Genomic DNA, 17,788 nt, shown 5'->3' with positions numbered 1-17,788 from the left:
GCAATCTGGAGTCAAGATTCTGACAGAAATATCAATACCTCAGATATGCAGATGACACTACCTTTATGGCAGAAAGCAAAGAGGAAGTGAAGAGCCTCTTGATGAAAGTGAAAGAGGAGAGTGAAAAAGCTGGCTTAAAACTTAGCATTCAAGAGACTAAGATCATCACATCTAGTCCCAACATTTTATGGCAAATAGTTGGGGAAACAATGGAAACAGTGAGAGACTTTGTTTTTTTCGTCTCCAAATCACTGCAGGTGATGACTGCAGTCATGAAATTAAAAGACACTTGCTCCTTGGAAGAAAAGCTATGACCAAACTAGATAATGTGTTAAAAAGCAGAGACATTACTTTGCCGACCAATGTCCATCTAGTCAAAGCTATTGTTTTTCCAGTAGTCATGTATGGATGTGAGAGTTGGACTATTAAGAAGGCTCAGTGCCGAAGTAGTGATGTTCTTGAACAGTGGTGTTGGAGAAGACTCTGAGAATCCCTTGAACTGCAAGGAGATCAAGCCAGTCCATCCTAAAGGAAATGAATCCTGAATATTCATTGAAAGGACTGATGCTGAAGCTGAAGCTCCAATACTTTGGCCACCTGATGGGAAGCACTGATTCACTGTAAAAGACCCTCATGCTGGGAAAGACTGAAGGCAAGAGAAGGGGATGACAAGAGGACGAAATGATTGGATGGCATCACCGACATGGTGGACATGAGTTTGAACAAGCTCCAGAAGCTGGTGATGGATCAGGAATCCTGGTGTGCTACAGTCTATGGGATCACAAAGTCTGACATGAGTGAGCAACTGAACTTGACTGAACTATGGTTTATTTATTATCTAAGTGGAAGCTTATACCTCTTAATCCCTCTCACCTGTTTCACCCACATCAACTTCACACTCCTCCATTCTGGAAATCATTCTGTTCTCTATGAGATTATTTTAATTTTGGTTTGTTTTGGTTAAATTTCGTATATAAGTGAAATTACACTCTATTTGTTTTGGTCTGTCTTATTTAATTTAGCATAATATCCTCTAGCTCCATTTGGGTTGTCACAAATATCAAGATTTCATGCCTTCCTGTGGCTGAATAATATTGCATTGTGTGTGTGTCTTGGTATATATTCACATATTTCTATATATATATGTTTGTATATATGCCAAGCTGTAAACACTTAAGTTGTCTCCCTATCTTGGCTAATGTAAATAATGCTTCAATGATGTTGGGTGTATATGTATTTTTTATATTCAAATTAATTTTTATTTGGAAGCTAATTGATTTACATTGTTGAGTTGTTTTCTGCCATGAATCAGCCATAGGTATCCATATGTCCCCACCCTCCTGAACCTCCACTCCACCTTCCTGTATACGTATTATGAATTAGTTTTTGTTTTCCTTTGGGTAAGTATCCAGAAGATTCAGATCAAAGGGCAGCTTTATTTTTTAATTTTTACAGCAACGTCTATATTGGTTTCCATATGGCTACATCGATCTATAATCCCACCAACAGTTCATAAGTGTTCATTTTCTCTGTATCTTCACCAATACTTGTTATTTTTTATCTTTTTCTTGATAGTTATTCTGAAAAGTGTGAGGTGGTATCTCATTTGATTTTCCTTGTTGATTAGTAATGTCGAGCATCTTTTCATGTGTGTGTTGGCCATCTGTGTGTCTTCATTGGAAAATATCTATTTTTTAATCTTCCCTTTTTAAATGAGATTTTGTGTTTGTTGTTGAGTTATATGAGTTCTTTAAATATCAAACTCTCATTTGCATTTCTTCTCCAACTCAGTACACTGCCATTTTTTTTTAATGAGAGTTCCCCTCATTGTGAAAAGCATTTTGATAGTCCTATCTGTGTATTTTTGCTTCTTTTTTTCTGGTCTGAGACATATCCAAAAGAATATTGTGAAGACCAATGTCAAAGATGGCACTGCCTATGCTTTCTACTAGCAAATTTTTTGTTTCTGGTCTTAAATATAAATCTTTTCTCCACTTAGTGTTTATTTTTGAATGTGGTGTAAGAAAGTAGCCCATGATTCTTTGGCATATAGCTGTCCAGTTTTCCCAACACAATTCACTGAAGAGAATGTCTTTTCCTCACTGTATATTCTTGCCTCCTTTGTTGTAGATTAATTGCCTATATAAGTGTGCCTATTTCTGAGCTTTCTCTTTTGTTCCATTGATTTATATGTCTGTTTTTGTGCCAGCACCATATTATATTGACTACAGTAGCTCTGTAGAATACGTTGAAATCAAGAAGTGTGATATTTGTCGCTTTGTTCTTCCTTCTCAAAATTGATTTGACTATTTGGGGTCTTTTGTATTTCCATACAAATTTTAGAATCATTTATTCTAGTTCTGTGAAGAATGTCATTGGTATTTTGATAGGGATAGCCCTAAATCTGTAGAATGGTTTGGGTAGTATGATCATTTTAACAATATTAACTATTCTAACCCAGTTGCTTTCCATTTGTTTGTGTCGTCTCCAGCTTCTTTCATCAGTGCCTTATAGTGTTCCAAGTATAAGACTTTTATCTGCTTGGTAATATTTATTCCTAATTATTTTCTTTTGGTGAATTGTAAGTGGGATTGCTTCCTTAATTTCTGTTTCTGATAGTTTTTATTAAAAAACACAACAGATTTCTGTATATCAATTTTGTAGTCTGCAACTTTACTGAATCCATTTAATAGTTTTAATAGTTTTTTTTTGTGTGTGGCATCTTTAGGATTTTCTATATATAGCATCATTTTATCTGTAAACAAGAATGTTTTACTTTTTCCTTTCCAATTTGAATGCCTTTATTTCTTTTTCTTGTCTAATTTCTGTGGTTGCAACTTCCAAGATTTTATTCAATAAAAGATATGAGATGGGCATTCTTGACTTGTTAGTGGTCTTAGAGGAAATCTTCATCATTCATAATGTTAACTGTGGGGTTTTCATAAAGGGTCTTTGTTATGTTGTGGTATGTTCCTTCTGTATCCACTTTGTTGAGAGTTTTTAATCATAAAAAGATGCTGAATTTTATTAAAGAAACATTTTCTTTATTTCATTACTCATAAGTTTTATTCTTCAATTTGTTGATGTGGGGTGTCACATTGATTGATTTGTGGATGTTAAACGATCCTTGCCTACCTGGAATAAATCCCACTTGACCATGATGTATGATATTTTTAATGTACTGTTTCATTACAAATACAGCCTTTCACCATTGAATATAATGTTTGCTGTGAGTTTATCATATTATGTTGAGGTATATCCCCTATATGCCTGCATTCTGGAAAGTTTTTATTGTAAATGGATGTTGAATTTTATCAAAAGCTTTTTCTGCATCAATTGAAATGATCATATAGGTTTTATTCTTCAATTTGTTAATATGGTATATCACATTGATTGATTTATGGATATTGAACCATTCTCACATCCCTGGGGTAAATCCCACTTGATCATGATGTATGATCTCTTTACTGTATTGTTGGATTCCATTTGCCAGTATTTTATTAAGAAATTTTGCATCTATGTTCATCAGTGATATTGGCCTCTAATTTTCTTTTTTGTGTGTGACATATTTGTCTAGTTTTGGTGTCAAGGTGATGCGGCCTCATAGAATAAGTTTGGAAGTGACCTTCTTTTGCAATTTTTTTGGAATAGTTTCAGAAGGATAAGTGTTAACTCATCTCTAAATGTTTGGTATAGTATATTCTTTTAATGACCTGTTAGTGTTTTCATATTTGAAGTAGGTTTTTCTTAGGAGCTTTGGTATTGATGATCTTGCTTTCAGTTCAGTTCAGTTCAGTTGCTCAGTCATGTCTGACTCTTTGAGACCCCATGAATCGCAGCATGCCAGGCCTCCCTGTCCATCACTAACTCCCAGAGTTCACTCAGACTCATGTCCATTGAGTCAGTGATGCCATCCAGCCATCTCATCTTCTGTCGTCCCCTTCTCCTCCTGCTCCCAATCCCTCCCAGCATCAGAGTCTTTTCCAATGAGTCAACTCTTCGCATGAGGTGGCCAAAGTATTGGAGCTTCAGCTTTAGCATCATTCCTTCTAAAGAAGGAATGGTGATCTCCTTTAGGATGGACTGGTTGGATCTCCTTGCAGTCCAAGGGACTCTCAAGAGTCTTCTCCAATGCCACAGTTCAACAGCATCAATTCTTTGGTGCTCACCTTTCTTTATAGCCCAACTCTCATATCCATACATGACCACTGGAAAGAACAGCCTTGACAAGACAGACCTTTGTTGACAAAGTAATGTCACTGCTTTCCCTCTTTTACACGGTATTAACTCCCATGTCGAACCCTCTTATCTACAGCTTGAGGAACAAAGAGTGAAGAATTCATTCAGTAGGAAGTTTGAAAGGAAAACTATTTTTAAAGGTGGATAAAATAGAATTCTAATTGTGCTGCATCAAAGATGTTGATTTGATTATGTGTGGTAAAGAGAATACTGGACTGAGAAATAGACTCTTTTTAATCCCTAGGTCTGGCAGTTGTATATATTGAAACTACTGTTTATATTGTTTTTTCTTCAGTCTTCTTCTTTGGAAAATAATAGAGAATACAAAATATTTTATATATATGTAACATAATCCAGAAGAACATTTATGCATTCTTTTTTTTTTGTGGGTGTGTGTTTTGCAAGCATATTTTTTATTAACAAGAGATTGAAACAGTCAAATACAATGAACTGTGGGATTCAAAAAGTTCCAGTTGCAAAATAAACACATCATGGAAAAATTCTTATATGTGGGAAAACATTTTAATCTTCCCCAGAAAATCAAACGGTATAAGGGAAAGTTCACCAGAGTTCATTAATAAAGGTTTCATGGACCTTGGTAAAAGCTGAGCAATGGAAAGTGAGTCAACAAGTGTTGAACACGTGACAATGCAAATATGAAATTTGAATGGTATACAAAATATTATCTTAAATTTATCCAGATATGGAACTACCATCACTAATTGTCAGTCTTGTAAAAATTTCCAACATCATTTTACTAACCCTGGACATTATCATAGTAAGTGTAGTCAGTCAAAAAGGAAAGACAAATACCATAGGATATCACTTATATGCACAATGTAAAAAAAATGATACAAATGAACTTAATTACAAAACAAAAACATGCTCACAGTTTTAGAAAACAAACTTATGGTTTCCAAAGGGGAAAGCTGGGTGGGGGAAGGAATAACTTGGGAATTTGGAATTGTCCTATACACACTGCTGTTGCTGCTGCTGCTAAGTCGCTTCAGTCGTGTCCGACTCCATGCGACCCCATAGACGGCAGCGCACCAGGCTCCCCAGTTCCTGGGATTCTCCAGGCAAGAACACTGGAGTGGCTTGCCATTTCCTTCTCCAATGCATGAAAGTGAAAAGTGAAAGTGAAGTCACTCAGTCGTGTCCGACTCTTCGCGTCCCCAAGGACTGCAGCCCACCAGGCTCCTCTGCCCATGAGATTTTCCAGGCAAGAATACTGGAGTGGGGTGCCATCACCTTCTCCAACAGTTACTTTAAGTCATAATTATAATCTCTTCTTAACCAACTAGAAAGAGAGTTGGTTTAGAGAAATACTTCTATTCCGGTTCTCCCTGGATCAGTTTCTTTTATCATTCTGCTCATTGATGTCTTTTCACCACAAGCTGATTTAAGATTCACATCACTCGTCATTGGAATGTTCACTCACCGTCTAGGATTATTGATTTTTAGTCTCTCCGTTTGCTTTTTAGCTTCCAGTCTAGCTTCCCTGGTGGCTCAGACGGTAAAGAGTCTGCGTGCAACGTAGGAGACGCAGGTTCGATCCCTGGGTCAAGAATATCCCTTGCAGAAGGAAACAGCAACTGACTCCCGTATTCTTGCCTGGAAAATCCCACAGGTGGAGGAGCCTGGCAGGCTACAGTCCATGGGGTTGCAAAGAGTCTGACAGGACTGAGCGACTTCACTTTCACTACATATACTCCTGACAGTTCTTTATTCTACTCCTTTAGCTATGAAAATGAAGGTCGCTCAGTTGTGTCCTCATGGACTATACAGTCCATGGAATTCTCCAGGCCTGAACACTGAACTGGGAAGCCTTTCCCTTCTCCAGGGGATCTTCCCAACCCAGGGATTGAACTCAGGTCTCCCGCATTTCAGGTAGATTCTTTACCAGCTGAGCCATAAGGGACTAAGGTTGTTATAAATGGCTTACTCTGTTGTTACATGAGAATTTTGAAAACAAGAATATTTTCTTTTCCTTTTCAAAATACCAGCATGGCCATAGCCCTCCCCAAGTAACATTTTATTCTTTTCTCCATTTCCTGTACTCCCTTTCCTTTGCTCCTTCCTGCTCCTCTCCCTTCCCTTTCCGTACGTTTCTTTCTCATGAGATCTTGTATGAGAAATTTTGGAGACTGCCCTTGATTTTAGAGGAAATGTATTACATCGAAGTTGAATCCTCCTCAAATAGATGAAAACATTAACTCTATTTCCTTCCTTAATGTTTAACTATCTAGCATTTTCTTATAGGGGAGGTTTATTTTTTTTTTTCCTGTCATTTTATTTCCACTGAGTGGGGTCCATGATGAGGGGATACTATAGCAGACACCTGAATGAAGTGAAGGAGAAAACTGTGCAGATATACGTTAGAGATACACTGTAAACAGAAGGAAGAGAGAGTAAGTTTGTGAGCGAGCATCTTGCTTTACTTGTTGCCAGAGTGGAAAGTATCTGAGGGTACTGGTGGCAGTAAGGAGAATCTTGGACTTTGTAGTAATCGACTTCATTGGGCTCTTATGAGATTATAGATGAGTTAATTACCTTAATCTCTTTGAAGGATGCCTAGTTCAGTTCAGTCACTCAGTTTTATCCAGCTCTTTGCAACCCCAAAGACTGTAGCACGCCAGGCCTCCCTGTCCATCACCAACTCCTGGGGTTTACTCAAACTCGTGTCCATTACGTCGGTGATGCCATCCAACCATCTCATCCTCTGTCATCTCCTTCTCCTCCTGCCCTCAATCTTTCCAAGCATCAGGGTCTTTCCCAATCAGTCAGCTCTTCACATCAGGTGGCCAACGTATTGGAGTTTCAGCTTCAGCATCAGTGCTTCCAATGAACACTCAGGACTGATTTCCTTTAGGATGGGCTGGTTGGATCTCCTTGCTGTCCAAAGGACTCAAATGTCTTCTCCAACACCACAGTTCAAAAGCATACATTCTTCGGTGCTCAGCTTTCTTTATAGTCCAACTCTCACATCCATACATGACTGCTGGAAAAACCATAGCTTTGACTAGATGGACCTTTGTTGGCAAAGTAATGTCTCTGCTTTTTAATATGTTGTCTAGGTTGGTCAAGACTTTTCTCCCAAGGAGCAATCATCTTTTAATTTCATGGCTGCAGTCACCATCTGCAGTGATTTTGGAGACCTCAAAAAGAAAGTCTATCATTGTTTCTATTGTTTCCCCATCTATTTCCCATGAAGTGATGGGACAAGATGCCATGATCTTAGTTTTCTGAATGTTGAGTTTCAAGCCAACTTTTTCACTCTCTTCTTTTACTTTCACCGAGAGGCTCTTTAGTTCTTCACTTTCTGCCATAAGGGTGGTGTCATTTGCATTTCTTAAGTTATTGATATTTCTCCCAGCAATCTTGATTCCAGCTGTGCTTCATCCAGCCCAGCATTTCTCATGATTTACTTTGCATATAAATTAAATAAACAGGGTAAGAATTTATAGCCTTGATAGACTCTTTCCTGATTTGGAACCAGTCTGTTGTTCCATGTCCAGTTCTAACTGTTGCTTCCTGACATGCATACCAGTTTCTCAGAAGGCAGGTCAGGCGGTCCGGTATTCCCATCTCTTTAAGAATTTTCCACAGTTTGTTGTGATCCACAAAGTCAAAGGCTTTGGCATAGTCAACAAAGCTGAAGTAGATGTTTTTCTGGAATTCTATGCTTTTTCGATGAGCCAAGAAATGTTGGCAATTTGATCTCTCATCCCCCTGCCTTTTCTAAATCCAGCTTGAGCATCTGGAAGTTCGCAGTTCACGTATTGTTGAAGCCTGGCTTGGAGAATCTTGAGCATTACTTTATTAGCATGTGAGATGAGTGCAATTGTGCAGTAGTTTGAGCATTCTTTGGGGTTGGAATGAAAACTGACCTTTTTGACTCCTGTGGCCACTGCTGAGTTTTCCACATTTGCTGGCATATTGAGTGTAGCACTTTCACAGCATCATCTTTTAGGATTTGAAATAGCTCAACTAGAAATCCATCACTGCCACTAGCTTTGTTCACAGTGATGCTTCCTAAGGCCCACTTAACTTCACATTCCAGGATGTCTTGCTCTAAGTGAGTGATCACACCATCATGATTATCTGAGTCATGAAGATTTTTTTTTTGTACAGCTCTTCTGTGTATTCTTGCCACCCCTTCTTAATATCTTCTGCTTCTGTTAGGTCCATACCATTTCGGTCCTCTATTGTGCCCATCTTTGCATGAAATGTTCCTTTGGTATATTTAATTTTCTTGAAGAGATCTCTGCTGCTGCTGCTGCTGCTAAGTCGCTTCAGTCGTGTCCGACTCTGTGCGACCACATAGATGGCAGCCTACCAGGCTCCCCAGTTCCTGGGATTCTCCAGGCAAGAACACTGGAGTGGGTTGCCATTTCCTTCTCCAATGCAGGGAAGTGAAAAGTGAAAGTGAAGTCGCTCAATCCTGTCTGACTCCTAGTGACCCCATGGATTGCAGCCTACCAGGCGCTCCTGTCCATGAGATTTGCCAGGCAAGAGTACTGGAGTGGGTTGCCATTGCCTTCTCCATGAAGGATCTCTAGTCTTCCCATTTTGTTGTTTTCCTCTATTTATTTGCACTGATCACTGAAGAAAGCTTTCTTATTTCTCTTTTCAATTCTTTGGAACTCTGCATTCAAATGGGTGTATCTTTCCTTTTCTCCTTTGCCTTTCGCTTCTCTTTTCACAGTGGTGGCTCAGACGGTAAAGCATCTGTCTACAGTGCGGGAGACCCGGGTTCAATCCCTGGATTTGGAAGATCCCCTGGAGAAGGAAACGGCAATCTACTCCAGTACTATTGCCTGGAAAATCCCATGGACAGAGGAGCCTGGTAGGCTACAGTCCATGGGGTCACAAAGAGTTGGACATGACTTAGTGACTTCACTTTCACTTTCTCTTTTCATAGCTGTTTGTAAGGCCTCCTCAGACAACCATCTTGCCTTTTTGCATTTCTTTTTCTTGAGGATGTTCTTGATCCCTGCCTCCTATACAAAGCCATGAAGTTCCATCCACAGTTCTTCAGGCACTCTGTCTATCGGATATAATCCTTTAAATCTATTTCTCACTTCCACTGTATACTCATAAGGGATTTGATTTAGGTCATACCTGAATGGTCTAGTGGTTTTCTCTACTTTCTTCAATTTAAGTCTGGATTTGACAATAATGAGTTCATGATCTGAGCCAGAGTCAGCTTCCGGTCTTGTTTTTTGCTGACTGTATAGAACGTCTCCATCTTTGGCTGCAAAGAATATAATCAGTCTGATTTTGGTATTGAGCATCTGGTGATGTCCGTGTGTAGGGTCTCCTCTTTTGTTGTTGGAAGAGGGTGTTTGCTGTGACCAGTGCATCCTCTTGAAGGATGCCTAGTATGCATCTCTAATGACAGGATGAATGTCCTGGGGCAACGCCTATGCAAATAGATATTATCTGTTTTCTGTAATACCTTGAAAGATTCTTCATTGCTTAGAGTAAGAATTTTTACTCTAAATGTTAAAATGCTTTGAAGTTTGAGTCCAATCCTATTTTTATTTTTGAAATTTCCATATATACAGTGTGTACTGATTTTGTCTTTCAAAGATGTTGTCCAAATTTTAGCACTCCTCTGCTGCTTAGATACCATCAGTCCACCTTATTTTTACTTACCTATACCTTAATCATACTGTTCATGGGGTTCTCAAGGCAAGAATACTGAAGTGGTTTGCCATTCCCTTGTCCAGTGGACCACATTCTGTCAGACCTCTCCACCATGACCCGCCCGTCTTGGGTTGCCCCTCGGGCATGGCTTAGTTTCATTGAGTTAGACAAGGCTGTGGTCTGTGTGATCAGATTGGCTAGTTGTCTGTGATTATGGTCTCAATGTGTCTGCCTTCTGATGCCCACTCACAATACCTACCATCTTACTTGGGTTTCTCTTACCTTGGATGTGGGGTATCTCTTCATGGCTGCGTCAGCAAAGCACAGCTACTGGTCCTTACCTTGGGCGAGTCACCCCTCCTGACTTTGAACGTGGAGTAGCTCCTCTCGGCCCTCCTGCACCCGTGCAGCCGCAGCTCCTTGGACGTGGGGTGGTTCCTCTCGTCCGCCACCCCCGTCCTCGGACGTGGAGTAGCTCCTTTTGGCCGCCACAACAAATAATCATGATGGTGAGAAACCTATATGCAGGTCAGAAAGCAACAGTTAGAACTGGACATGGAACAACAGACTGGTTCCAAATAGGAAAAGGAGTACGTCAAGGCTGTGTATTGTCACCCTGCTTATTTAACTTATATGCAGAGTACATCATGAGAAACACTGGGCTGAAAGAAGCACAAGCTGGAATCAAGATTGCCAGAAGAAATATCAATAACCTCAGATATGCAGATGATACCACCCTTATGGGTGAAAGTGAAGAGGAACTAAAAAGCCTCTTGATGAAAGTGAAAGAGGAGAGTGGAAAAGTTGGCTTAAAGCTCAGCATTCAGAAAACAAGGAACATGGCATCTGGTCCTATCACTTCATGGGAAATAGATGAGGAAACAGTGGAAACAGTGTCAGACCTTGTTTTTGGGGGGCTCCAAAATCACTGCAGATCGTGACTCCAGCCATGAAATTAAAAGACGCTTACTCCTTGGAAGGAAAGTTATGGTCAACCTAGATAGCATATTGAAAAGCGGAGACATTACTTTGCCAACAAACGTCCGTCTAGTCAAGGCTATGGTTTTTCCAGTGGTCATGTATGGATGTGAGAGTTAGACTGTGAAGAAAGCTGAGCACCGAAGAATTGATGCTTTTGAACTGTGGTGTTGAAGAAGACTCCTGAGCGTCCCTTGGACTGCAAGAAGATCCAACCGGTCCATCCTAAAGGATATCAGTCCTGAGTGTTCATTGGAAGGACTGATGCTAAAGCTGAAACTCCATAGATGATATTATACATGTTTCAGTGTTGATGTATGGCAGAATCAATACAGTATTGTGAAGTAATTAACCTCAAATTAAAATAAATAAATTTATATTAAAAAAATAAAGCTGAAACTCCAATAGTTTGGCCACCTGATGTGAAGAATTGACTCATTGGAAAAGACCCTGATGCTGAGAGGGATTGGGGGCAGGAGGAGAAGGGGACGACAGAGGATGAGATGGCTGGATGGCATCACCGACTTGATGGACATGAGTTTGAGTGAACTCCAGGAGTTGGCATGCTGTGATTCATGGGGTCACAAAGATTCAGAGATGACTGAATGCCTGAACTAAACTGAACTGAATATCTTAATCACCTTTTGAGATTGCTTATGTCCAAGAGACTATTTCCAAAACTTCTGTTACAATGATCCCACCCTTGTAGTTTAGCTTGTGAAGCAGTTTTGGGGTCCTTAGTGCTGCTGTGGACTCAGACTCCTCTTCTGATTGTAACCTCTCTGAAGCAGGACTTTATCTTACATTCTCAAACTGCACTGTGTCAAGGACTGGTGGTAATTATGTTGTAGTTGAAGGTTCAGAGTTGGAATTTCAGAGGCAGATGGTTACAAATGGAGGTGTAGTTTTAATTGGTGCAAGTACATTGATTCAAAGTCCCAAAATTATTTTCTCATAAAATAACTTTAATTTCTTCTCTATAAGCCTGATCTCCTGAGCTTCCATGTCCTTGTAGGAGTTATTGGTAATTTACACAACAGCTCTTTAGAAAATCCTCTGGTGAGGGTTGTGCAGAGTTGAGTCAATGAATTCACTAAAGTACTATTAAGAAGATCCAAGTTTCAAGATGGTATCAGAATATTATCTATCCTCCTAGTCAACATGAAGAAGCCAAGAGAAAAATGGCATGTCTACGTTTGTAGAGTAATTCATATGAGGGAATGTTAATTTCATAATTAATTTTGACATAACGAATTAGTTTTGGTCATGTCTGTTTTTAATTTATTCATTTTTAATTGAAAGATAATTGCTTTACAATGTTCTGTTGGTTTCTGTCATACATCAACATGAGTCATAGGTATACATATGTCCCCTCCCTTTTGAACCTTCCTCCCACCTCCCACCCCATCCCTGCCCTCTAGGTTGTCACAGTAGGGCATTTTTTCTTTTCCTTTTTAGGAAATTTCCCAAATTGCCATCAGGAAGCCAGATGTGGAAGGTGAGTTTAGAAGCTTAGGAAAGCATTATCTTTAAGCTTATTATGAGGGATAATTTGGTAGAAATAGAATGTTTCATCTTTGTCTTTTGGTTTAAATGACCTAACTTGAATGTACATTTTGTTTGAATTTTGTATTTGGCATAGAGATGCTGAATGTGCTTTAAGACATATGGGCTCATAGAATGTTAAAATGATGAGACCTCGGTTGGTTTCTCTTGGTCTTAATTTCTTCACATTACATATACTGGAATATTATATGTAGAAAACAAACCTCTGAATCAGCTAACTTAAATCTTATGCTACTCATGTCCAAAGATCATGAGTTTTCTGAACTGGAATATTTTGTTTGGGCAAGGCTGGGAAAAATAAAGTGATATGTGTTTTTCCAGTCAGAAACTGTTGTTTTCACATAATGCTTTGGGTTGGTTGAGATCACAGATGAGCATATTCTAGTTACATCGTCACAGATTTTTTTTTAATCACCTTTATTTTGACACTTAAAATGCTCTGTTTCCATCTTTGAGTGAAAGTGAACATAAGTATAAATGACCTGAAATGATTTCTGTGTTTACAAAGAAACATTTCACTACTTAGGTATGATATTTTTGACTAATGTGAAATTCCACCCCTCCAGGTCTTGTCTTTTCTGAGCTCCATTGCCTCTGAGACCACAGGAGGTCTGTTGTCTTTATTTTATTAATTTCCTGTTAAGTAAAATCCTTTTCAAGGCGATTTACCAGGGAACGCTGGCATTCATTTTCTGTCAACACACCTCCTGCACACACTCAATATTTCTGGGTGATTGTGCGGCTGGAATCACCGTGATTATTTCCGTGTCCAAAATGTGTATCTCCCTTCTTAAGTTTTTCTTTTTCTATAGTGCTATACTCACTTCCCCTTCCTCTAACTTTCTATTCATTGTTTTCTAAAACCTTTTTATTTTGAAATAAATATTCACAGGAAGCTTCAAAGATAGTACAGAGAGGTCTCATGTACCATTCTGTCAGTTTTACCCCAGTTTACTACTATAGTGCAATACAAAAACCCAGGAAGTTAACATCGCTATGTTATGTGTATAGTTTCGTATTGTTTTGGCACTCATGTAGATTTGTTTAATCACCAGCACAATCAGGATACAAAACTATTCCATCCTCACAAAGATCTCCTGTGTGTTATCCTTTTATAGTAACACCACCATCCTCCTTCCCAACATTCTTAATCCCAGGCAACCTCTTCTCCATCTCTAAAATTCTGCCATCTGAGTGTGTTGTATAAATGGACTCATAGAGTGCGTGACCTTTTCAGATTGTTTTCCTTTTTATCAGCTCCGCTCTTGACACTCAGCCAGATTGTTGCCTGTGCCATTCTTTGCTCCTCTTTATTACTGAATAGTATTCTGTGGTATGGATATACCACAGTTTGCTCAATTATTTTTGTTATTTCAAGTGTTTGATCATCATGAATACTGCTTCTATGAATACAGTTGTCCAGGTTTTTCTGTCAACATAGGTTTTTAGGGGGATAAATGCCCAGGTGTGTCGTTTTCTTGCTTAAGATATCATTCTTCTCTCCCAGATTCTGATGTCACAGTTGATTACAGCACCTATTGAATGTTTAAGAACTCGTCTCTCTAATGGGCTGAAAAAAGAATGGAGTTTGATAAAGTAATCGGCATGTGCGTTAATAATATGAGGGATATAGGGGTTTTGGAGAAGGCATCACAGAGTAGATACTGCTAAGGACTTTGAACTCTGTTCGAAAGCCAACTTCATTTGTCTGAGCTTGCATTCCTTCTTAGACTTCAGAAGTTATCTTTTAGACAACACACTGACTTTTTTCCCCCCAGAATCTGAAGCAGTTAGCAAGCAAGTTATATTTCTTACAGCCTTTATCTAGGGTGAGAGTGAGAACTATCAGCCTGAATTCATTAAATGCACATGATACCTTATCTGTGAAACATGTCTTAAAATATCCTTGGTTCAAAGGCAGGGATTTTTAGAAATGTTATCTGGCACAGTTAGAGGAATTGCTTTAGAGAATCTCCAAAAGCTACTTCTACACCTAAAAATCTGTTTTAATCAAGAAGAAACTGAGGTTTAGTGACTTAATATCATGCAAACAATAAGTGGATGATGACCACTCAGAGGCAGAAGTCAGGAGTGTTGTCTGTCGATCTACCCTGTAAATGTAAAAAAGATAAAAGATTCATTCATTTTTAAAATGAGGAAACCCAATTATGAACGGACTCCAAAGAAAGATCTCTCTCATTCTCATTACAGATTAGATCAGAGAAATGGATTATGGAAAATGAAACTCTGGTGACTGAGTTTGTTTCCGTGGGCTCGACAAATCGCCTCCAGCTCCAGGTTGTTCTTTTTGTGATGTTTCTCTTGGTCTATGTGGCCACTTTTCTGGGAAACTTCGGGATGATCACTCTCATTTGGATGGATTCTCGACTGCACAGCCCTGTGAACTTTTTTCTCAGCCCCTTGTCCTTTGTGGATGTCTATTCCTCTTCTGTCATTGGTCCCAAGATGTTAACTGACATCTTTGTAGAGAAAAAAGTCATCTCTTTCTTTGATTGTGCTGCCCAGATCTGTTTATTTTTGGTCAGTGTGTAGTGATTGAGTATTTCCTCCTGACTTCCGTGGCATATGACTGGCATATGGCCATCTGTAAACCCCTATTTTACACACTCATTATATCTCAGTGAGTCTGTGGGCAGCTGGTGGAAGCTCCTTTTATCGAGGGCCTTATAAGCACCATGATCCACACAACTTTCACCTTTTGCCTGCCTTACTGTGGTCCAAAAATCATCAGTCCCTTCTTCTGTGACCTTCTTCCTGTCTCTCCCTGGCATGTGCAGACACACGGGTCCATGAAGTTTCACTTTTCTCTTGGCTGGAGCTCCAGGAGTACTCAGTGGCCGGATCACCTTGGCCTCCTACGTTTAGTTGTTGTCACTGTCCTGAGGATCCGTCTGCTGACAGGAGGTGGAAGGCCTTCTCCACCTACTCTTCACACCTGACTGCTGTCTCCAACCTTTATGGGGTACTCTTCTTCATCTATGTACGTCCAAGCTCCAGTTTCTCCTTGGATATTAATAAAGTGGTTTTTGTGTTCTACACAGCCCTGATCCCCATGTTGAACCCATTTATCTACAGCCTGAATAACAGGGAAGTAAAAGAATCATTCAGAAGGACATATGAAAGGAAGAAGTTTCTTATGGGTAAATTAACTGGAACACCATTTATACTACAGATCGAGAGTAATCAGTATGCAAGACATAACCACATGGGCTGGGTATGCTGCTTCTGCTGCTAAGTCGCTTCAGTCGTGGGATTCTCCAGGCAAGAACACTAGAGTGGGTTGCCATTTCCTTCTCCAGTGCATGAAAGTGAGAAGCGAAAGTGAAGTTGCTCAGTCCTGTCTGACTCCTAGCAACCCCATGGACTGCAGCCTACCAGGCTCCTCCATCCATGAGATTTTCCAGGCAAGAGTACTGGATCTTTATTTTATGTTAAGATTTTGGGTCATTGACAAGTCATACAATGTCTTGGGTTATAATTTTCTCACTTTGTTTTTCTCATTTCTGATTCAGTAGGGATGGATTTTAGAACTTTAAACTCAAAAGAGCATATCATTGAATCCTAAGACTTAAAAATATTCTTATTCATATAAAAAATTTTATGACTAGGACATCAGAAGTTCTTTGTTAAGTCCTGAGTAAATGTAATCATAGCAGTGACTTAGCAGTACTTTCGTTTTTCTTACAGTGTGTTGAGATCTCTCGTTGTCTGTAATCTTGACCTTGACTCTTTAAACATAGACTGTTATACAGAGTGAAGTAAGCCAGAAAGAAAAACACCAATACAGTGTACTAACACATATATATGGAATTTAGGAAGATGGCAATGACAACCCTGTATGCAAGACAGGAAAAAAGACACAGATGTGTATAACGGACTTTTGGACTCAGAGGGAGAGGGAGAGGGTGGGATGATTTGGGAGAATGGCATTCTAACATGTATACTATCATGTAAGAATTGAATCACCAGTCTATGTCTGACGCAGGGTACAGCATGCTTGGGGCTGTTGCATGGGGATGACCCAGAGAGATGTTGTGGGGAGGGAGGTGGGAGGGGGGGTCATGTTTGGGAACGAATGTAAGAATTAAAGATTTTAAAATAAAAAAAAATTAAAAAAAATGTATTAAGGTCAAAGTTTAAAGGTTTCAATTATAAGATAAATATGTTCTGGGGCTGTAAAATATAGCATAGTTTCTATAGCTAACAATACTGTATTTTATATTTGTAAGTTGCTGAGAAAGGAAATTTTAATCATTCTCATGATGAGAAATAAAATTCAGAACTCTGTTAGGTGATGATAAGCTAAACGGGGCAATCATTTGGCAATATACACAAATATTGAATCATTATGCTGTATACCTTGGGCTAATAAAATACGTTAATTATATATCAGGAAACCTGAAATTATCTCTAATATTACCTTCATGTTTGGCGTAGGTTTATTCCCAAGGCCTTTTATATCCTCTGTACTCTTTAGTCATAGCAATAACTTATTGGGATTTTGCTGCTGTAATGATATGCTTGGTGCATATGAAGTACAGAATGCCTCCATGTTCTTTAATAAAGTATTAGCTATTATTGTTATAATGTATTGATCTTTGTGACATAGGCAGGATATTAGTTCTATATTTACAGATAATGCACCAACAGCCATGAAGAGTCAATGCATTACATGTGACTCCATAATTTGGTCTCATGGTTTTATTTTCTCCAGTTACAATATTCCTTCAGCCATATTTTTGTGTTCTATTTTCTGGAACATGGCAACAAATCAAAAAATGGGGGAATAAATGATGTTTTGTACTAGTATAAGACTTACTGAGATCTACACTTTGTCATCCTTAAAGACTTTCTTTAATATGTATTTATGAGGGCGAGGTGGGATGATTTGGGAGAATGGCATTGAAACATGTATAATATCATATATGAAGTGAATCGCCAGTCCAGATTCTATACATGATACTGGATGCTTGGAGCTGGTACACTGAGATGTACCAGAGGGATGGGATGGGATGAGATGGGGAGGGAGGAGGGCGGGGGATTCAGGAGGGGAACACGTGTATACCTGTGGCGAATTCATGTTGATGTATGGCAAAACCAATACAATATTGTAAAGTAATTAACCTCCAATTAAAATAAATAAATTTATATTTTAAAAAACTATTTAAATTTCAATTAAAAAATAAAGAACAACAAAAAATGCATTTAATTTTAGTTCAGTAACTTTGAAGGATAAAAAGTAATATCCAAGAATTTTTGTTTTATGTATTTTTTGTTATGCTTTCAGCCAGTTCTCGTGACTATGTTGGTTAATTACACTGCAGTATATGTT

General features: G+C 38.9%; 1 pseudogene; it reads left to right on the top strand.

The window, feature by feature from the left end:
- Positions 1-14,667: 14,667 nt before the first annotated feature.
- On the top strand, positions 14,668-15,691 carry LOC138420237 (olfactory receptor 5G25-like; annotated as a pseudogene).
- The last annotated feature ends 2,097 nt before the right edge of the window (positions 15,692-17,788 follow it).

The sequence above is a fragment of the Ovis canadensis genome, chromosome 15, assembly GCF_042477335.2.
Source record: "Ovis canadensis isolate MfBH-ARS-UI-01 breed Bighorn chromosome 15, ARS-UI_OviCan_v2, whole genome shotgun sequence".
Lineage (NCBI taxonomy): Eukaryota > Metazoa > Chordata > Mammalia > Artiodactyla > Bovidae > Ovis > Ovis canadensis.
Note: the sequence above shows the minus strand (reverse complement) of the source record. Positions and strands in the feature narration are given on the sequence as shown.